General features: G+C 40.6%; 4 long non-coding RNA genes across 7 annotated transcripts in view; all 4 read right to left on the reverse strand.

Annotated features, from left to right (window-relative positions):
* Positions 1-15,932, reverse strand: part of LOC145445862 (uncharacterized) — a 44,636-nt gene extending 28,704 nt beyond the window's left edge. The window contains exons 1-3 of one of the 3 annotated variants that reach the window (XR_013917125.1): positions 14,673-15,809; positions 14,521-14,611; positions 13,833-13,961 (exon numbers count right to left, since the gene is read on the reverse strand). This is a non-coding gene — a long non-coding RNA (uncharacterized LOC145445862). Of the gene's footprint in view, positions 1-13,832; positions 13,962-14,520; positions 14,612-14,672 lie in introns of those variants that run through there. The other 2 variants (XR_013917124.1, XR_013917137.1) reach the window with 2 other exon arrangements.
* Positions 1-23,021, reverse strand: part of LOC145445951 (uncharacterized) — a 146,169-nt gene that overhangs the window by 90,241 nt on the left and 32,907 nt on the right. The gene's annotated exons all lie outside the window — the stretch shown is intronic.
* On the reverse strand, positions 11,544-12,373 carry LOC145445908 (uncharacterized). Its single transcript, XR_013917141.1, has 2 exons — positions 12,286-12,373; positions 11,544-11,747 (listed from the first exon to the last, which is right to left on the reverse strand). It is a non-coding gene; the product is annotated as an uncharacterized LOC145445908 (long non-coding RNA).
* LOC145445915 (uncharacterized) lies at positions 18,903-20,673 on the reverse strand. 2 transcript variants are annotated; one of them, XR_013917142.1, is made up of 3 exons: positions 20,543-20,673; positions 20,388-20,481; positions 18,903-19,019 (listed from the first exon to the last, which is right to left on the reverse strand). It is a non-coding gene; the product is annotated as an uncharacterized LOC145445915 (long non-coding RNA). The 2 variants fall into 2 exon arrangements; XR_013917148.1 differs by having other exon boundaries at positions 18,903-19,024.

Consider the following 23,021-nt stretch of genomic DNA (forward strand, 5'->3'; position numbering starts at 1 on the left):
CATGGGATTCCTTATGTGCGCCATGTTTTCTCCATAGAAACGGGTAAGGCACAGACGGGCCAAGCCTCACCGTCACCATTGATAACGCAATTCATCGTAATAGCTTAGAATTTGGTATAACTGGTATTAATCGAATGTGACTGTCACACTGATTCCGAAAATCTAAATACTTATCGACTTCTCAATTCTCAAAGTATTCGGCGGTAACATAGCGTTGCGCTACACGCATATATTTTATCGCCGGTAGGCTACTACACAGAGCTATATACTTACCAACCAAGAACGTGGATACTGGATAGCTATGGCGTTGTTTGTAATTGTGAATGTCACATCCACAACAGTTCATTTCGCGCCGTAGATCAGAAAGACAACGTGTATTTGAAAACTGCGTTTTGAGATGGGCGTTGCCATGTCTGCTATGCTCTTTGATTATTCAACGTATCGCACATTGCAAGACTTGAGTCGGGTACATAAAATTCGCGAGTGATATTGGCGGCCGGCATGACAGTCACTTAAATCTGATGATTTTGAAAAGATGGGGTCCAAGCCCCTAAACCTGAAGACGGCATTGTCTTTACCTCTCCAAGACATGTTTATAATGCCAAGAGATTAATTATTCTGACCGTGGTGAAAATTTACAAAAGAAGTCGCTGCAATATTGATCAATTCAGCACAAAAATAAATATTTGGCAGAAAGCCATATCTTATACCCACAAAGAGCCATATATGGCTCGCGAGCCATAGGTTCCCGACCACTGGTCTATCATATAGTTCCGCGTGCAACAACTTGGGAATTTCATTTTTAGATACGCAATCAACTTTCTATCAATTGCAAAACGTTTACTACTGCAAAATGACGATATGATGTGTTGTTTCAGCGCCGACTGTGATTTCGACTGTGACCATCGATTGTTCATGAAATACGTAGAATTTCTATTATAATGAATCTCATGCACCGGATGAACCATAAGATCTGATGGTTTGACGCAAACAAGGAAACGTTGACTTTCTAACAAAATAAAGGGTTCTGGCGTCATGCAATTTTCCACGCCCATCACAAAGCGGCAACAACTATTCGCATCAATAGGGCAGCGGTTCTCAACTTCCCATGCATAACGGACGATATCGTAACAACGACAGATGCTACGGGCAGCAGAACCAGAGATGGAAGCGGGCCGGGTGAGCCGGACCCGAACCCGGCCCGAACCCGACAAGTTCAGCCCGAACCCGGCCCGAACCCGACGGTCGAGTTTTGAGCCCGTTTCGGCCCGAAACCAAGTTCAAATAGCAATTTTCAACTGTTGTGAGCAAATAAGCTGATATACGATTCAAATTTCGAGCTTTTCAACGCTTTCAATGCTCTCACTTTGTTTTCTTTCGATAGCAATCTTGCATATGGCAAGAGAACTCAATATATCTGAATGAGAATACGCTGAAAACAGCCCCACTGTTAACTTGGTTCCACCATCCTTTTTGCAAAATGTGAACTGTATTAAATGGTTCAATATTAAACTAAATTAAAGAAGTAAAGGAATGAAATTGGTCAAGATGAGAAAAAATAGTGTGTTCAAAATACAAGTCAACTGTCATCCATACAAAGGGCGTTGCATTCACACGTTATACGAAGAATTGATTATTTCAATAGCCTCAACAGTTACTGGATACAGTCGGGTTCGTCTCTCAATTTGTAAATGGGTAATGTATTGCATCTTATCAATTCGTTCTCAATCAATTCTCTATTCTCTATTTTGGCTGGTGACTATCAACGTAGTTTACCAGTTCTACGTATATGTGAGCGATACAGCGCCTTCTTGCGTGTATATTCAACTCTATATTCGTTTAGCGGTTCAGAATCAGGGACCACTCAATATGTATTTCAGACAGCTAGCAAAATGCAATGATGCAATCATGCCTCATACTTCGAAATGGCAACTTGACTTGAATTGTGACTTGACTCGTGACTTGACTTGACTTGACTTGACTCGACTTGACTCGAGTCACCTCCAAAAATCGAGTGAATTGACTTGACTCGAGTCAGCTTTGAAAATCGATTGACTTGACTTGACTCGAGTCAAAATGCGCAATGACTCGAAATGACTCGTGACTCGAAGGTAGTGACTTGATCCCAACACTGCTATATAACAATACTACCGCTGTCACATAGCCTAATACTATATAAGTTAGTTTCCGTATAGACCTAAAGCAATTCACCATGGACGACAAAATCACTATGGCGCATCTAAAAGCTTTCTTTAATAAATATTAGCACCGGCGTAACACATCTATCGATCAATTCTGCTGTGCCACAACGGAAGCCGTCGTCTCATCACCTGCTTCTAGCTGTTCAGTTCAGCATGCCTCATCGAAATTAAAACTAAATTGGTAGTAATCCAAGCTCCAGCATGGTAATCCATGCATCCGTAAGTCATGTTTTCGTCACAATGTGGCCTGAACAATGATCAATGTCTGGCGTATTTGGGACACTTGTTTACTATTTAGCTGACATTGTTTCATTATTCAATCACAGTCTTCGGGCCGTCTTATAATGAAGTTTATCTGGGTTCGTGCTTCGTATAAAATTTATTCACAGATATTGCCATACTTATACGTGATACGGTATTGGTGTATCTTATATGTAGTTGTGCCACTTTCGAACAAAATTGCAAATCAAATTTGTATATGAAGTCAATGCTTTTCGTAGTGACTATTCGGCCCGATTCAATCCCGATAATTTTTATAACTTTGGGCCCGAACCCGGCCCGAGCCCGGCCCGAGCCCGGCCCGAACCCGAAAAGCCCGGCCCGACTTCCATCTCTGAGCAGAACATCATTGCCATGTCCGTGCAATATTTAATTCACTGCATTAATTAGTCCTTTGGTTTGTTTGATACCCATCGTGTTTTCACCAAGCTACACTGGTAATTTTACACAAGGCCGTGATTCTGATTACACGTTACCAACTTGTAGAACGGTTCTCAATCTTTTTCATCTCACGGACCGGTAAAATTTCAAAAAATAATTGGCGGACCGGTGCACTTTCATATTTTGAAATCAACCCAAGATGTCAATTATGCAACCGTTTTTTTTTTAGAGTAAATGGTGCTAGAAGGTGACATCTTGGGGATATTGATTGTAATTCGTTATATTCATGATCAGACATGGGGTAATCGCGATTAGTAATCGTAATCGATTACGACGATTACAGCATTTTCAAGTAATCGTAATCGCAATCGATTACATTCGAAAAAATCCCGAAGTAATCGTAATCGTAATCGACTACTTCCCATATTTAATCGATTTCTTTGTGAAAGAACGATTTCTTTTTATTTGTACAAGGACTGTGACATAAAGTGAACACTCGTGAACAAGGAAGAGATATTATACCAGTTATTGAGAGCGTAAACGTTTGATTTTCAAATGCCACTGGTCATTATTACGTCAGAGAAAGCCTATTAGCTTTGCTCGCCTTTGCGTAAGAAGTGTCCACACATAGCAAATAGATATTCGATGTACATTCGTTTGATTGTAAGAAAACCCACCGTTCTGTTTATCGGGTTATCAATACATTTTAGACACCACTACTTCGCAACAGGATAATCAATCCCCTCTCTGCCTAAGTTAAAATAGCAACTTTTTTATTGAGGTTTGGTTCTGCTGAGTTAAACTATAGAATGTAATAGTTCTAATTCTATAGTTAAATGCAGTTTCACCGTGCTGCTTGGCGAGCAGTAGGCCTATATGGTACGAACCTACACCAGACAAAGGTTTGAAATTGTGTACTCGTCAAATGAAACTTCACGGTTGTCACAACGAAGCATTAAAATCAACAGCTGCAGATATATATCATAACCGAGCCGTTGTTTTGCCGTTTTCGTAATGGCAGCTTGCATTACATTATCTGCATTAAGTTGAAGGCAGAATTTTATGTTCACTTTCTCGTATTCTCATATTATTCTACTCAAAACGGGCGCCAATCGCTATTTCACAATTCTTTATTGAACATTTGGACCTGCCGCCATAGCCATCGGCTTATATACCATGTTAGCGTGGGTTGTAGCTAGAATCAGGATCAAAACAGCAAACGTTTCCCCCACCCAAACATTGGTCTTGGGCCCCCATAGAGTAGTCAATTTTGAAGTTGAAGATTGAATTTTATCAATAATATTGGTTATTGCATTATATTGCGTTTTTAATCCTATCTCAGCGCCCGATGGCCAGATTAACCTGAAGAGCACTGGGCGCGTAATTCATAATTATAACATCTGGTATCTCGGAATAATTACTTTATTGTATGTTGTTAATTCGTGACCTCCGGTCTGTTATATAGCCAAAAGATATTGATTGTAGTGGCCCAACCATAGCAGAATAGAAGAAAAACTTGCGTGAGACGCACACACAAATAGTCATGTCTAATGCTCTGTGGGTGCCCGGGTGGCATTTGCATCGTGGGCTTGGATTGAAAGGAATAGACTGTTAGTCACGCCCACCCAGCGCGGCTATTGACAATGGACACATACCCTAAGTTTTGGCCAATGTCTTTCTTTAGTAGCACACTTCGTGGAGTCTCATGTTGGCCGAAACTGCACATGTCTTTTGATGTGTCGAGGAGCCGTATTGACTGGCACCTAAATGCCTATTACTATGAATTATACAAGCTTTATTTCTTGAGGGAGAGACGTATGCATTTTGAAATCAAGCTATCTAGAGACATTTAAATCGCAAAGCTCAAAGAGAATTTCCAAGTTAATGAAATCTATCAAAAATACTCTTATAATTTATGTTGGTTTACAAAATACTTTTGAGTACCCTCCAACCACGCTCCCCACCCTATTGGGGAATTTGGGGTGCGGCAGTGATGAACCTGGCAAGAATGCAAAACGTTGTGTGCGATTAACTGTCCTCTATAAAATGGGCAATGGGTACATTATGACGTAACGAGGAAATGTCCCATCTTTTGTAACGACGGTTGTTATATCATTAAGCCTTTTCGGCGCAATCCATGTATTGTCTTCCAATATATCTACTACGATGCAAAATGAATGTAATCGTGAGTAATCGTGATTACTTTTCCAATGTAATCGTAATCAATCGTAATCGACTACTTCCTGATTTTGCTGTAATCGTAATCGTAATCGTAATCGCGTGATTCAGAAGTAATCGTAATCGCAATCGATTACATTCATGAAGTAATCACCCCATGTCTGTTCATGATGTCATTCATGTGATTCTGCTGAGTTAAGGTAAATTTGCCTTTCCCAGATAAACGTGCTACAACCGCGACCATGTCAATTCGAATAATATTCTTCTTTTCAACAATATCGAGAGAAGAAGAGTTTCCTAGTCTAACTAAGCACCTTGCCGTGCTATCTTGCTAATTGCCCACTACCACCAGACGTAGGCTGCTCTGGATACGCTACTACGAATACAATGAATGCAACGAATACATTGATAGTGAGCCGTCGTATTTTCTCGTGAAGCAAGTCATCCAAATTACCGCGGTCGTGCTCAGCTATAGTGCAATATTTCCTGAAAAGCTACCACGTGCGAAAGTACGTCTTGGAAAATGTGTAAGGTGTATTTCCGATATGTCGTCTATGGGTGGACAATTGCGAAAAACACCGAAGCAGCTAAAGCACTGCGTTCTGTCTAAGTGGCCGAGATAGAAAAACCCTTGTTTCGCCAACTCGCCTACTGCATGGGGTATTGGATAGCTAGGCCATTTCGTGAAGGTTTCGCGTCGCTTCGATTCCCTTTTCAAGTCGAGGTTCTTAATCAAACACGCGAGTTCTCGGTCAATGATTTTCGCAAGTTTGATGTCGCTGTTATTGACTTGCGGTGTCTCGATTTGGAGCTTAAACACCCATAATAGACTCCTGAAATTCGATCTTTCAACGGGAATATTGAATACGTCTCGTACACAGCTCGCTTCATGACAACTTACATTCGAATCCTTTTCAACCCATTTTTCGAGTGAAATACCGCATCCGAAACATTTAATTTTGTCTTCAAACCCTATAGCCAGTAATATCCGTCAGATGCTAAATCTACACGTTTTGCGTACGATAGTCTCGAAAACCTGGCGAACGTTGCGAGTCTATATAATTCGGAGCGGCGAGAACCCGACGCGATATATACACATCCCTGTACTGGCGGATCCGGATCGAAGTGTCTTTCCATAACAGTCTCTCATTTTGGGAAACTATTTGAGAAATAGATCGTCCTAAAAACAGACAAAACCATTACTACGAATCTTCGATAGCAATTCACATATTGTCAACACTAATGTCATTTGCTGTGAATTCAAAACCATAGGTGAATATTGAAAGGTCATGAAGAAACAGCTCGTTTTCTGGTTAATTTTTAATCTTAGGTGCTGACTTTTTCCGGCAAATTACCACCGCCAAAGGAGCGATACAAGACACTTAATGTCAATACAAAAACGAACGGGCAACAAAATTAGCAGGACTTGGCGTGCAACGCTCTCGATACAGCAGCGTCTGAATTACAAGGCATCGGTGCTGTATTCCAAGTCATATATAGGAGTCTCGTACAATAATGTACCGCGGTTTCCGCTGAATATTTGAGACATACATTTTTTGACCATCACGCTCTGCGAGAGACCATATTTTAATGTTCAACGAAAATGATCCCCAGAACAATAATAGTCGCTGAAGATTTCCACAAACGCGGCAGATATCAAAACGAATAAGACATCTCATCAACAGAAGATATATTGGTGGTGAACAACAACTTTTCACGTGCCACTTCCAAGAGACTTCCCGTGCAGAATTTGCATGATATCATTATCAATGATACGAAAAAGTATATCGTGTGATACGCCTACTTCTTCCGACCGACGGAGTTACTTAATTGTGCATAGGCTACTTACTATCCAGAGGTTTGGATCCGGATTGAAACCACTCGCCATATGGAGTCATAAAAATCTGGTGATGCTGTAGAGCCGTAAAACTAGCTGGCAAACCAGCGATTTGTTATTGCCAGTAACGTTCGTAGCATTGTACTGTAGGTTTCGTATGCTGCGACTATACCAATCAAAGTTTTACGGCTTCCACACTGGAAACTAGTATAGAACCTATGACTTTCGTTGATAAATTACCTTTTAGTGGCGAGAAGCGTATGTTTTCAGTAGGCCTTACTCGAAATAAATCGTCTTTTACTACTCGACTAGAATCGTTAAATTTATTACTTGTTTCAGATTCGGGTACACGAATCATTGTGCCTAGCCCTACTCGTGACTCGAAGATGGTTGGTGACTTGATCCCAACACTGGATAGGACTCGAGTCAAATCGAATCATTTTCCATTCACCACCGAGTCCAACTCAGGATTCGAATGTTCAACTCCGAATCACGGTGTTGAGACTCGAGTCCGAGTCATTGTGCTCACTGCGCATTGTTCATTCTCGGATCCAATCCGGTTCAACTCACGTTTTTCAGAACTCTGTTTAGGTGTTATTGAATGCCTCGCATTCATATTATAGTACTTTTCCTCATTTTACACAGATTCTAGTCCTACCTTACAAACACCAGTACTGATGGACGAAATATCGAATGTGCTAGAGACTGTTCTTCCAGTCTTCTCCTATCTATTTTACTAGTCTTTTTTTAAATATTCTCACCCAATAAAAAATCGAAAATATAGACCTCAAACGTTACTGTATTGCAGGTGTTCTTGGGCGAATTTAGTGTGTCAGTGTCAGTTTATTTATAGTTTTATCGTTTCAAAACACTTCAAAACTGCGATACAATGAAATTTTGGAAGGTGTCGAAACGAGTTGGAGCTTGGAGTAGTCTTTGAAATCAAACACCTACCTGGGCCTAGGTAAAGTGGAGAAGAGGAATGCACAGCGAATGAAAACTAAAGCAGAGAATATGAAAGGCAAGCGACAAAATGAGGTGACATGGGACGGAAAGCTAGATCGATATGTTAGGTCGTGGTCCGATAATCTGACTAGTATTCTAGTGTGCGTGCGTATGCGTGACTATTGTTATGTCTTTGTACGATGCATGTCGATCGCAGCTTCGTCGCAATGTTTTTTTCCAATAACGCTTTGTGCTTGGCATTGTAGCAGGGTACGAATGCTCGACTATATTTTCAGACTGCGTATGATTGTGTCCTGATATGAAGGATCGTTTACCGCGGCGAACCGTCCAAGATCGCACCGTCGTAATCAATATTCACATTTCCATACGCCAAATCCCCCTTGAGAGCGTTAGCCGATAACGACAAATCTTGTATTATTGCCGCCCTAAAAGATCGTTCGCTTGCAAGATTGAAAATATTAAGAATGAAATTTACATATCTCAATATATCGAAAATATGTCCTGTTGGAGTCGATATCATGGCGGGTAGAGTTTGTTTCCGTGTTTGTGATATTCATGGTGGTTGTAGACTACTAACACGGTAATTTACACGATGATGATTTCCGTCATTTGTGCCCCGTAGCTACTGACTTGTAGCACTGCCCACTTCTGAGCTTCTAGAAGGCATCGCTTATACGGATTATATGAAAAATAGGAGCCTAGATGAACCTGCGACACTTGAGTAACAATTTTGCAGTCGAACTCAGTCGGACTCGAACCCGCAACCCATTGGTCTTGCAGCTGCGGAATCGACCACTACGCTATTTCGCCACGCAGCGGGTAAAATCATTATTCACGCTGCGTCATGGATAATATTTTCTTTAACATCAAACTGTTGATATACTTCACTTCTGGTGTTCCTAAAACAGACAACATACATATTTAACAAACGGATCACGTATTCTCTTCATCGACTGCCGAAATACAAGCTTATATGCACAATCGATATGCAGCCATACCAAAATGAAACATCCTTTGTAGGTGGAAGATGATTACGCCTGACCAGTGGTTATCGCGTTTCAGCTCAGTACCAGGTAAATGAAACTGCTCAATTTCTAGCTAATCTGAACTGCGCCCGATTTGTATGACTGTGAAACAGAAAACAAGGTACTACTGAGATGTATATCTTACAGATTGCTCATTATGCTCAAGTATTAATCCGTCATCTTAACATACAACGATCACAAGATTGTATATCAGCCAACAGGTTGATCACATCTGAGCGGAGGTGATTACGATCGGGTCCAGGAGCAGGGGCAATTCCGGGCTGGATTCGGATCACCGATTCATTACACCACTTCACAAGCGATTGTGGACAGAGACAATGGGAATTTGGGTCGCAGGCTAGAATCACTCAGCAAGTACGTCTACTGGCCTAGAGATAAGTTTTTTTATCACTCAAATATAACGCCAAATATCCGCAAACTCGTCTTCAGCGAAATTTAGTCATTCCCCCTGTATCTTACGAAACGTAGCGAACTTTCCCGATACGCCAGCGTACAATGAAATCGAGTATCGTAGTTCTCGATACAGGAACCACATCGACGGAAGAGTCACGAGTCAGAAGAAAATGACTACGTTGATGTAATTAAGCCAAACGAGTATTTCAAACTCCGACTGACATCATCGCATCACACGAGATCTATCACGGCGGATTCATGGACATCACTTGCCAGTGAAATTATTTCGCGACCAGCATGTGAAATTCAAAAATCCGGGTCCGGATATACGTAAATCCAACAGTAATGGAGTAGAAATCCTCCAATGCGCTGTAGGCTAGTCCCATCCGAATTCACGCTCATTTGTACGGTATACGAGGCACGAGCCCCGATTCGTCGGCGTACAATGGAATCGAGTATCGTATAGTTCTCGATACAGGAACCACATCGACGCGAGAGTCACGAGTCAGATGAAAACTGATTACTTTGATGTAATTAATCCAAACGAGTATTTTGAACCCCGACTGACATCATCGCATTACGCTTGATCGATCACGGCTTATTCATGGGCATCACTTGCCAACGAAATTATTTGGCGAGTAGCATGTAAATTCCACAAATCCAGGTCCGGATAAACGTAAATCCAAAATTAATCCAGTAATGATCCTTCAATGCGTTGCTTTCCCATCCAAATTCACGCTCGTTTGTATCTTATACGAGGCTCGCTCCTTGCACACTCGCCATCTACTGTCCTAAACTGCTACGTAGTTTTGGACGCCGTCAACAACCGCTTGAAAATGGCGGCTAGCAAGTAGCAAGAGCAATGGATTTATCTCAGCTTCTTTGTAATAGAGCCGTTTTCAATCGAATCCCATATAGTTATTCAAAACTGTCTGCGTACGGTCATATCAATAGGGAGTCAATGTCACAAACCTGCACCACACAGATAGCTTGCAGTCACACTCGAATTGAATCGGAAATCATTGATCGAGAGATCTAAGAGAAATCATACACCAGTTGAGTTTTAAAATATAAACCGAAGCAAGATGGTTTCATAATACCAAATCTTTATATCCGCTCGCCTCTGCGCCTGACTGACAGCGGGTTACGGTAGTATTTTTGAATGTAACCCTTAAAAACAACCAACCGTCCCCCACCCCCATTGAAGAACGACAATTCAACCAAGCGGGACTTTACGTCGCTTCATGTGACCTTGACCATACGCTTGAAACATAGCATAAGTTCTCATCAAATACCCATCAGTCAACCCGCCATTACACGCCGAGTCACGCCAGGCGAACTTTTCCGTTTCGTCGGGTTACACACGATAGAGAAATATTCGATCGTCGTGCGCGGAAAATTACAGCTAAGCTCCGGATTAGAGTATGTCAGCTCAAATGTCAAGCGTGAATTTACATCGTTTCGTGTGGCCCAACGCCTTGACCGTACACATGAGATATATCATAGGCTCTCATATACGGATCAAGAGGAGCGTTCACTTCATAGATGTAATGTTCAATGGGCAAATTTTCCCTCATCCCGTCACATTCAAGAGAAATTGGATCAACCAACCCACGATTATACGCTTAGTCACACCGGGAGAACTTTTCCGTTTCGTCGGAGTACACACCATAGAGATCCAGAAAGATTCGATGATCATACGTGGAAAATTACAGCAAATAATACAATAACCTTGATATTATTCGCCTGATAATAAAACTTTATTCACCGCAAACCAGTTTTGATTACACGCAGATATAGCAGCCGTACTCAATTGAACCGGAAATCGCGACACGATAGGTCAGCCGGGTTTTGAAATCAACAAACAGAACAAGTTACCAATCCACTCATCGCCCAATAGCGAGTCACGCAATTTTAAAGCCTCGAAAATGACGCCAGAAATATCATTACACCAAACTCATTTAAATCGGAAATCAGCCCAGTCAGCCACATCATTTATCGATCAGATCGCTTGCAGCAATCCGTCACGCGGGGAAGTACCCTCTGCATTTCTGCAAAATGCGTAAGTCCGTTATCCTCTGTTTCTTTATTATATTAGAGAATTTAGTTTCTTTAAGTTAAAAGCTTGCATGCGCCCATATCCACCAGTTCTATACTACTTCTTTGACCCTGTTTTTGATATTACGACGAGGAGTGGCGCGACATTTTTTACTATCACCAAGGTGTCTGAAAAAGTTTGAGAATCACTGAAATTGACAAAGATCAACGAAAGTTACATACTCGAAGATGCAGATAAATAACATGAGCTGCGAGTACGGTGTACGCACATTAAATAACCTTTTGCAATAATCGATACTATATTTTTACGGAATGCATGATCGAGGTATATGTGCTATCACTCGCCAATTATAAATAGTCATTTGTCCTGTGATTTTGTGACCGGCTTTGCGATGTTATCCATGAGGCCTGCAACGAAAAGTGACTTAGTTCTCATATATTACTCAATTAAATGTTGTGACGTGCCACTACATTTTAAATAATTTCGTTTTCGTACATTCCGATACAATTTAACCTTTCGTTTCAATTAATATCAAGGAAAAGTGATGGCAATACTACAATAAAACACACAACTTCGTCCAAAGATGAGGTCGTCAACAAGAAAATTTGATTGTGCATGACTGATATTATTTGACAATTCCCATTCTTCATACGTAATGCGACGAAGCTGAGTGCTCCTTCGAGTACACCTAAGCACCTAAGACTTAAATAAACCTTGAAGATATAACTGAGTTGAACAAAAATAGAATTTTTTTCACGCTCTTAGATGATTCGTTCTCAAGCTAATTTGTATTGTCACGAACCCTCTTTGTATTGGATACCTATCGAACTATTTCCGAATCCTCAATTGAACTCCATGTACGGTCGTACAAAGACATTTCATCACAGATAGATAGATAGCGGTCGTAAGAATGGCGGATAACAGTCAAGAAAATAATCAACTCACAAAGCCACGGAGCCATACTTGCACTCTCCATTGATGCAATGCCGAATTTTAAACCATTTTCAATCACAATAGCTATAAACGGAACACTAGCTCTGCAGAAATATATAGTCTTGTCAATCTCAATATGCGTCAAATCATTGGCCTTGACATAATAATTTTTAGTCGCCTACAAGCCTCGTACATTTTAAAAACTTCGGTTTCATTTTTTGCAAAAACATGGTTGCATGTCGTGTGCGTCCAATCATTGGCATTGACACGAAAAATCATCTTGCGTGCCGCAAATGGCACCCGTGCCGAAGGGTTGCCGATCTCTGAGCTGGAGCAATTCAACATTTGAGCCTGATTCAAAGGCGTGTTACAGTGTCATATACACATCACGTAATTCCGTTCCATATGGCGCACTTATATTAAGTTGGTAAAAATTGTTGCGAAAGGGGGTCTGGGGGGAACTCGCCCAGGGCCCTCCCAGTTGTAGGGCTACCACTGTTCACGTGCACAAGTACAACTGTTGATACGTATCGTGTATCATGACGAGATATGCGTATGTGCTGTGTAGTTATTTGGGCTAAACCAAAATGATTAACTATGTAATTCGATCCCGATTCGAGTGTTCAAGGACTAGTCGTGTCATCTGAAACATCAAAGAATCAATCACTTACCAGTGAGCTGCTGTGTTTTATGCTTCTGGTAAGAATTATCGTATTATTGTAACGGGCTTTGCATCACTCAAGTTAAATGCATTACCAATATTGCTATCGATCACATCAGAAATATTCATATTCGCGATTGAGGAGAGTCACGTCGGCCTTTGCGGCGGTGTCCGAATTCCGCTTCTTCCTCCACAAAACCAGAGCCAGGAGCATGAACAGACGGGACGACGGCTCGTGTACGGGGTTACCGCAGCGGAACAGCGATCCTCATAACAGTTTTGCCTGATGCTTACACGGCAGATTATTCGCGGCACCGAACTGAACGGTAGTCGATAGTGAGATGAGATTTGGGTGATAACGGTCGACTTGGTTTAACCCCGGACTTGTAGATTTCGAGACCATTGCTAGTATTTCATATTGAGCTGTGGCGGCTGTCGTCGTCGGTAAGTGCTCAATGACTAGAATATTGAGCTGGATATGTTGTCTGTGGTATTAATGGTGTTTGTCGACTACTATGGTCATTCACACCAGGTGGATATTGCTTCTTTTCGATTCCGTATCTGCCGACTTGTAGAACGGCCCAGTTCTAGGCTTTTTCTGATGCACAGTTTTCGCGGATGAGATGGCGAGGGGGAGCCTAGGTAAGCCTCCAACACTTCGGTATGAGTTCTCGAGTCGACCTCGGTCGGACTCTAACCAATAACCCATTGGTGTTGTAGCTGTGGATTATACCACCACGCTATCTCGCCGCGCCTTGAGCTGGGCATGAACGCAACAGCGTTGGTGGAAATGTTCACCACTCAACCATCAAATAGACAAAAATCATCAAAAGCTATCTTCGGTAATGCAGATCAATAGCATGGTCTGCGATTACAGCGTGTACACACATTGAACCACTTTGAAATAATTGACATTATATTTTTAATTTATGCATGATAGAGGAGAGGTATATGTGCTTCCACACGTCAATTATAAATAGTCATTCGTCTTGCGATTTTTTCCTCGGCTTTGCGATGTTATCCAGTGCTGCAACAAAAAAGAAAAATGATTTAGTTTTCGTATATTACTCAACTAAACCTTAGGTCAGACCAATATCTTTTAAAGTATTTTCTGTTTTGTGCATTCAGATACAACCTAACCATCCGTTCCAATTAATTGCACAGAGAATTGATAATAGTACTATAATTAAACATTAAACGTCGTATAAAGATGATTTCGTTAACACTAAATCTTGATCGTGCATGACAGATAAAATTTACCAATACCCATTCTCCATACCGACCATACGTATTGCGGCGAAGCTGAGTACTCGTTCGAGTACACATAGGCAGACTTGAATAAACCTTGAAGATATAACTGAGTCGAACAACAGAATTTTTGAACTCGCTCTTAGATGGTTCGTTTTCATGTTAATTTGTATTGTCACGAATCCTCTTTTTCACTGGAGGTAGCCTATATCGAGCAATTTCCTAATCCTCAATGTAACTCCATTTAGGTTACCGATGTACGGACATTTCACACAGATGGATATATATCCAGAGGTCGTAAGAACGGTGGACAACGGTCAAGAAAATAATCAACTCACAATATCACGGGTTTATACTTGCAATCTCCACTGATGCAATACCGAGTTTCAAGCCATTCCCAATCACAATCACTATAAACGGAACATTGTTCTGCAGAAATATATAGTCTTGTCAATTCAAACATGGGGGTAGGCAGTGGATAATTCCTTACCCGCCCGAGCAGCGTGAAACATGAAGAATGCAACGGTTGCTAGGAATACAGCGATCAGTCTCATATTCTTCAGCTTCAATGTATTCACGTCTCAATAAATCTCAAGACAACGACATATGCCACAGCTATAAATACTACAGTGTGCGCGGATAATTTAGATTGTTAGCTACAAATAATTATTTTTCAACATCCTACAAGAATTGTCACATTGATATTATAACTAGGGATGGTGTGAACGTGAGGTTCACGTTCGCGTTCTGTGTGTGAACCTCGGAAATTTAGAATTTCACAGTCACAAACGAACCTTGGTAGTTTCTGCACTGTGAACCTTTTTCAGATACCCAAATTTTAACTTCATTATAACGTCTTTGTATGAAATTCATTGCATTTCAATGGCGGACCACTCTCTGCATGGCGCTGGCAGCATAAAAAAATCAACACGAAACGAGCATGCACCTTGACAATCTCAAAAAATTTACTTGCTCTGTTACAATTGTCTGCTCGAAATATCCAGCTTTCCGTTTGTGAATATTTAGTGACTCTCTGCTGTGAGATGTATTCGCAATCACACAACATCAAGAGCGAAATACACTACATGTATTCAGCGAATGATGTTTATTCAATCAATTATTGAAATTGAATATCGTTGTCTGATGTTAAAAATCAGACAGGAGTACGGGGTCAATCTTGACTTCATATGTTTATTGTATCATAAAAACCAAATCCGTGCGATTGGGGTGTTGACTACTGCTGTACAAATTGTTAATGGGGTAATATCGGAAGCAAGTACAGAAACCCGTTTGACACTCTGCTCAATATCAACATAGCAATACTCAGACGCCGAATAGACTTAGACCATTGAGACGTAACTTATATTCCCTTGCAATTCTTCGACGACATTGTTGGCAAAGCGACGGAAGATATTGCTTTTATGGGATTATTATATCATTTGATTGCCCTAATTAATACGTTTGGCGACGTTTAAAACGTCAATATGTACTTCGGCATTGTGGCATTATGTGGCCCGAGTCGTCGCTAGGTATCGTGTACAACAACATAGGCTATCACTTCACTGAAATATAGGGTTGGAATTACCAATATGACGTCACGTGACGCCATGAGGTTCACGTTCGCGTTCACACAGAACCTTTCAAAAAGGTTTGCGTTCACACGAACCGGAACCTTTCAGAGGTTCACGCCATCCATATAATTATAAACCGGTAACATATTCAAATTACGAATACATTATAATCCATGAAATATCAAATTGACGAGTTAATATATAATCGCTACATCGCGATGTCATATAATTCGACATGGATTAGTCACGGCATACGGTCAATGTTTACTGCTCATGTAAGAGAAAGTATTGAATGAATTTAATGTAACCCATGTAGCCAAGTAGCCTATATACACGATGTAGTATGCAAGGGTGGTGATTCGGTTGTGATAATGTTCCATATTACAATTCTTTATCTAGTACGTACTTATGAATCATTGAACTATCACAACCGTATGTCCTGCTAAATGACAGATCTACTCTGTAATAATATTTTCATATTCATCACCTAGACGTCCAATTCCATGTCAGGTACTCGAAGAGCTTCTTGAAGGTGCAGAACTTCATTAAGCAATTGAATAGCATGTTCATTTTGAAATGAACCCGAATATTATCGACTGACACTCGTCAGGAGTAATCGCCAGCATTCTCTACTAGTTGCCGACAATTACCCCTGACGAGTGTCAGCCGAAAATATTCGGGTTCATTTCAATATGAATATACTATACTATTGTATATATCAGATACTGTGAATTACTAGTATTCAGATTCACATGGAAGACAATACCTTGATGTCGTTGCAATCAAGTCAAGATTCAAATACACACCCAAAGTCACTGAAATCGTAAATCCGTATCTGATATAAATCCAGTTACATAATTTTGAAATTATGATAGACAACTCTGAACGAGAATATGTGTAGAAATGATCATATCCCATATAATGAGTGAATGCGCGCCCGACAGGCAGACAGACAGACAAAGAACGATAATATAGTTCCGTGATTCCCGTATGATAATCACGCTATTTCCGATGGGCCGCGAAGAATTTTTAACTGATACAATTAATATTCTCGCGATTAGACGAGCAAATGTACCATTACTTCTTCTAAATTAAATTGTTTTTGCGCCCATAATCGCCGCGAGCTACGTTTCTGTGCTCACAATATTTGGAGAACCTGATTTCTGTGACAGTCATTTTATATGCAGCTCGAAATTTCACGGTGTGTTATTGTGGTGTGCCTCACAATTGGATTTAATTCCTTCCTGCAAAGGGTTTCCGAACGTTGATCAGGAAGTGCAGCAATCAAGCTCGATTTGTCGTTATAATCAGCAAACAATTGCCGTGACAAAACTATGGAAAAAAACCTTTGTTTTCGACATGAAAAATACATACACATACTTAGTTACCGTGTTATAGGAATAATTCCACGCTGTTTGTATTACAACTCCGGTCATAAAAGTGATGCAAACTTGATCCAACACTACTTTATACTTCCAGTACTCTACAAAAACTAAAGCGTAAAAAGAAAGTGGTTCTGTAGTAGTTTATGGAAGTAGAATTGGAAGTGGCCTCTCACTGGACTGGACATTGCAAAGATTCCAAACCTGTTTGGGATTTTTATTAGTTCAGAGTCACGATTCGACAGTGGTGTGGTGATATACCATGTTCAATCGTCGATGATATATTTACAAATATCACAACCGTTGCTTCAATTTTAGTTCTGATGGATTATAATTTGCGATGGTCCTTCCTGTGGGTTCTTTCGATATTGTCAGTTTTGTGGCTGAGGTAATCAAAGTATTCATTTGAAATGTCTCTGTCCTATGGAAGAGTGGTTCTTAGCCACCGGCCGGCGGACCGGTGCCGGTCCGTGGCAGGTTTCCTGCCGGTCCGCCAAATATATTCAAATTTGATATCTTATCTTTGATTTATAGAAATTTCATGTGCGACATTTTTGGGTTACAAACACGATATTTCACCTGTACCAATAGCTGTTTTTGTAACTGACCTGCATCGAGGGTCCGTGTCTCTCATGCGAACCGTGTTTGTGTGGCTTGTAGAGAGTGCATGTACATTGTACGGTACACTATTCGAAGTTGTGTTGTATCCTAACGACATCTCAACAACTATCCTAGTGCGAGGTGATATGAATGCGTCAAACGCGTAATGTATTTTGTAGATTCTTCGACACAACGTTAGCAGGACAGCATAAAACAGCATCTCCCTAGCGTTATTTGAACATGAGCATCACTCTCCGAGAACAGCTAGCCCGTGACTCATCAGTTGAAGATTGCATCAGATTTTGTGTCGTCGGGAGAGACCGTTCGCACATTTTTTGTGTGCCTTGGGGTCGATTTGATTCAAAATACGTCAACCTATTTCGTGATAACGGAAGGAGCTCGTGTACTATCTAAAATAGTACCCGTGGCGTCATATTTGGTGATGCGACTGTTGATATAAAATGTTCTTTTCAATTCTCCACTTGCTAACCATTACCTCTGACAAGTGACAGTCGAACATATTCGGCCGTATTTAATACGAATACATTATTCAATTATAGATTCTTCTTTGTAAGTCGGAAAACCCCCTGTATATTTGATCTTTTTCAGTGTACAAGTACACGTGCGGGCAACATGCAAATATTTTCTTTTGTTGTGGCAGACGGAGTATATTCGACCAATTGTTTCATCAAGTTGATGAGGTATCGGCTTCGAAACATCCAACCGTGAATTCTTGCGTTTGAGACGGTAGTCGATAATCTTCTCGGTCATTCGGCTTTTCCCGTCTATAGGTTGCCACAGCGGAACGGTGATCCTCATAACATTCATGTCTGATTTTCTCTGGCACTAGCATTGACATTACCTATCATCAGATGGGTTTTGGGTGACAGTCGCAGATCAGACTCAATCTCGGGCCTACCGATTGCGAGACTAACAGCATATAACTACTGTTCTGAGGCGGCAATCTTGTTCGCTAATTCCTAAATAACTAGAAATATCGTGCAGCGTATATGGAAGCAACAGCGTGGGTGTAAGTACTCTTCAGACAAATATAAAATATACAAATATCAGCGAGCGCTATGTTCGGCGATGTAGATCTGTAGCGTGAGTGGTGAGCACAGTGTAAAAGTGTATACTGTGTAAAATGTACAATGAACACTCATCAAATACATGCACTTTGCAATAATTTTTATTGCATGCATGACGGAGGTATATGAGCAAACAAACGACAGTTAAATGTAGTCGTTGGTCCCGTGATTTTGTCCGTAGCTCTGCGATGCTATCCTATTCTACAAAAAGACAAAAGCGACTTAGTTCACGTAACATATTCAACTAAAATACGTGAAGGCAGAATAATGCATTTCAAAATAACCTCTGTTTTGTATTTTCAGACGTAACCAATAGCCTTTCGATCGAAATAAAATCATGGTGACTCTATGACGCCATAAAATCCACATGAAACTTCGTGTAAAGATGATAACGTCAACACTAAAATTTGATTGAGGATGGCAGATAAAATTTGTCCATTCCTATTCTTCATGTAGACCGGGATAAAGCTGAGTGGTCCGTCGAATACACATTAGCTAGGGTTACCGTACGTCCTGCTTTAGGAGGATGAGTCCTCCTTTTTAAGGAAATTGAAAATGTCCTCCTTTTGGTAATTCGTCTTCCTTTACTGCTTTTACAGCTAGGCTAAAATCTACATAAACGACGTGAAAAAGGTAATGCAGACGGTCGAGTGGGTCATCCGGGAGTATAATCATAGTAATGATATTTTTTAGTCAACACCACGAAAGTAACGTAAGAAAGTGGGTAAGTCGGGAGTCGAGTCGAAGTAATGACCTTTGTTTTTTGTCAACACCACAAGATTTCCCGTAAACAATTTTAAAAATCAGTTTTTTTCAAATTACTAAAACTATCTTTTTTGACTTTTTAAATAGTGTCTACCTTTCCAGATTTCAAGATATGGTAACCATACATTAGCAGACTTGAATGCATCTTGAGATTGCCAATGCGTCGAACAAAAACAAAATTGTCAACACGGTCTTCCTTGTTAGACGGTTAGTTTTTCATCTTAATTCGTATTGTCACGAATCCACCTTTTATTGGTTATCTATCGAATTTTTACCAAATCCAGTATCGGTTTCAATTTAGGATTCGGAAATAAGATCGTCACCAAAACGGTGCATCACAGCAACCGACATATATACGGCGGTCGTAACTAGGGTCGAGTTCAGTGATTGGAGTTTTGGAATATGGATCTAGTACTCGTTCTTTTTATTCGAGTTGAGTAATAACAGGTGATTTTTTCGAGTACCAAAATTCTTGTTTCGATGTAGTACTTTCTATCGTGGAAACCTTTATTTGTCGTATCGACCCCCCCCCACACACACACAACATGCAGTACCAATCTACACACTCACACGTTAATTGGAATATTATACTTTGAAATGCAGCTTAAAAGTTACTTATTTTACCTTTACATGTCTTCATACTGACGTGACGTGATAATGATGTTATAGCCTACTATACGAATATTCGATTCTATTCTACTCGACCCGAAGCCTAAAACTCGATCGAAATCAAATCGATTCTGTTCATTCTTATAGTCGCAACAATGGTGGATAACAGTCAAGAAAACTGTCAACTCACGGTGGTGACACATCGTAATCAATACACTTTCCACTGATGCAATACTTCTTCCACAACCAGCCCTGTTCACAATCGCTAGCAACAGAACACTGATCTGCAAAAAATACACGTAATCAGGACGCAAACATGTTAGCTGGCAATAGATAATTCCTTACCCGCCCTAGTAGCCGCGAACATAAGGACTGCAACGGCTGCTACGAATAAAGTAACCAGCTTCATGATATCCACGTAAAACTTTTTCACGCCTAAATAAATCTGAAGGCAACATATGCCATATTAATAAAACCACAGTGTGCGCAGATGTACTGGGCTTTAGATTGTTGGCTATATGAATTTATTTCTCAGCAGCCCACAAGTATGATCACACGATCAGTGATCACGTTGTTATCAGAGGACCCCTTACGGTCCTTGAATTACGAAGGCAGTAAAACGTATGAAATCAAAAATTGATAAGTTTATATATAATCGCTAATCTAGATTGCGATATAGTATAATTCGACTTGGTTTAGTCACCACATGTGGTCAAAGGTCATTGGTTATGTCATGCGAAATGTTTAACAGTTTGCTGTAACCCACTTAGCCGAGTAGCCTATACACACGGTGTAGAATGCTAGAGGAGTGATTCATTCGTGATACTGTTTCGTATTAAAATCCTTTAGTTAGCGTGTGCTGACGAGCTGTGCCTACCACACATTTTGATACAAGGCGGTTCTTCTCAGTAATAATATTTTCCCAATTATCGTCTTAAAATCAAATTCCATATCCGGTTCGGTTAATTAAAGGGAAGGAAAGGACGTAGTTTATTTTTGTCCTTGATGTTTTTGCGGCTGATACACCGACTCATGATACCCATACACACGATCTGTGCGTATGCATAACACGAGAGCATGATGTGCATGTGCCGCTGGACAAGGAAGATACAGATATAGCTTTTTACGGCTTACTAAGTCTTGTACCACCCCTCCATGCCATCCCAGTAATGCATGATGATGTCATTCCAACCAAGTCAAGATTCAATTACATAACCAGATTCGCAGAAATCGTACATCCGGAGCTGATTGAAATCGAGCTAAAATCAAGTAAAAATTTTAAAATTCAGATTGACAAATCCATACGAGAATCAGGGTGGGAAATCAATATATCGTCGCTGCAGAACCAAAGTATTTTATGGTCATTTCACATATTTTGAGAAAATTGACTTTATGAAAAGTTTCATTTTCTTTCTTCCGTATTCGCCATAGTTAACTTAAAAGATGTTGGAAACATAAATATGACCAAGATCATTGTCGAAAAAATATGAAATTTTACAAAATCTTGATTTTCCATCAATTTGAATGGATCTGAAACTTGGAAAATATGGATATAGTCTACTTTGATACTACCGCGACGACATTCGCGAAAATGAGTGATTTGGATGGATTTTACAATGTAAAACTGCACCTGTAAATGATCGCCCGATAGGTAGACAAAAAAAGAGAATTACCAGATAACCGTGTTATTATCTCTCTTCATACACTATAATCATCGTTTTCCTCATTTTTACTTGAGACTGTGAGATACTAGGGGAGAGGGTAACAATTTCTAATATCGTTGCGATGTGTTTCTTCCTTTTGTTTGTGCGTTTGTGTAATTCAAGGTGTTTGGCGACTACAATGGTCAATTACACCAGCTCGATATTCCTTATTTTCGATTCCGTAGCTGCCGACTTGCAGCACGGCCCACTTCTGGGCTTTTTATAAGACACCGCTAACGCGGATGAAATGGCGAGGAGGAGCCTAGATAAACCCCCAACACTTAAGTAGGAATTCTGAAGTCAACCTCGGTCGGACTCCAGTCCACAATCCATTGGTGATGCAGCTGTGGATTATATCATTACGCTATTTCGCCGATGCTATAATTTGACGCATATTAAGCAAGTATAGTGGAAAATTGCGGAAGACTGTAAACACGGGCGATATCATCGTGTAAGAATGTAAACTGCCTGCGGACCGCTCAAAATCATGTCACGGTTCAAATACGGCCCGCGGGCCGTATGTTGCCCGTCCATGCCCTAACCCAATCCTCAATCCAGACTCGTGGTTCGGTTCGCAACCATTTTCGAGTCCTCTTATCAATCTCGGCACAAAATGTCACCCCCTCCCCATATTTGAGGATCCGAAAAAGAGGACCATGCACTCTTGATAAATTACTGCTAATGCGACAGGGTGTAGGGGAGATGTGGTACCGATGAAACACTGGGACCGAAAATGCTTGAAAAATTCTCTGTGATAATCCCATGATTACATTACGCGACTTTGTTTACAATGGCATGCTGGCAGAATCTTTCCTCGCATGCAGAATAATTCGACCTGCGTGAGTTATGGGGTCTGTGAAAAACGATTTACGTTTTCGGGGGTGCAAAGTAAATTTGGATCGACATATTCATTTTTCTATATCACCTTTCAGACTAACAAACCGGCAGTAATTTTGGATGTGAATTAAAGGGCTTTTATCAGGGTATATAATGACACATATTTTTTGAATCAATACCATCCTCGAGTGGACTATTTTCAATTCAATTACAATGTTTATAGGGTGGGGGAGCTATGGTACTGTGGCCAAATCAAGCAAAATAGTTGAACCAACTAATCACTT

Source organism: Botryllus schlosseri, chromosome 1 (assembly GCF_051294905.1).
Source record: "Botryllus schlosseri isolate E-star chromosome 1, Bs_hap1, whole genome shotgun sequence".
Lineage (NCBI taxonomy): Eukaryota > Metazoa > Chordata > Ascidiacea > Stolidobranchia > Styelidae > Botryllus > Botryllus schlosseri.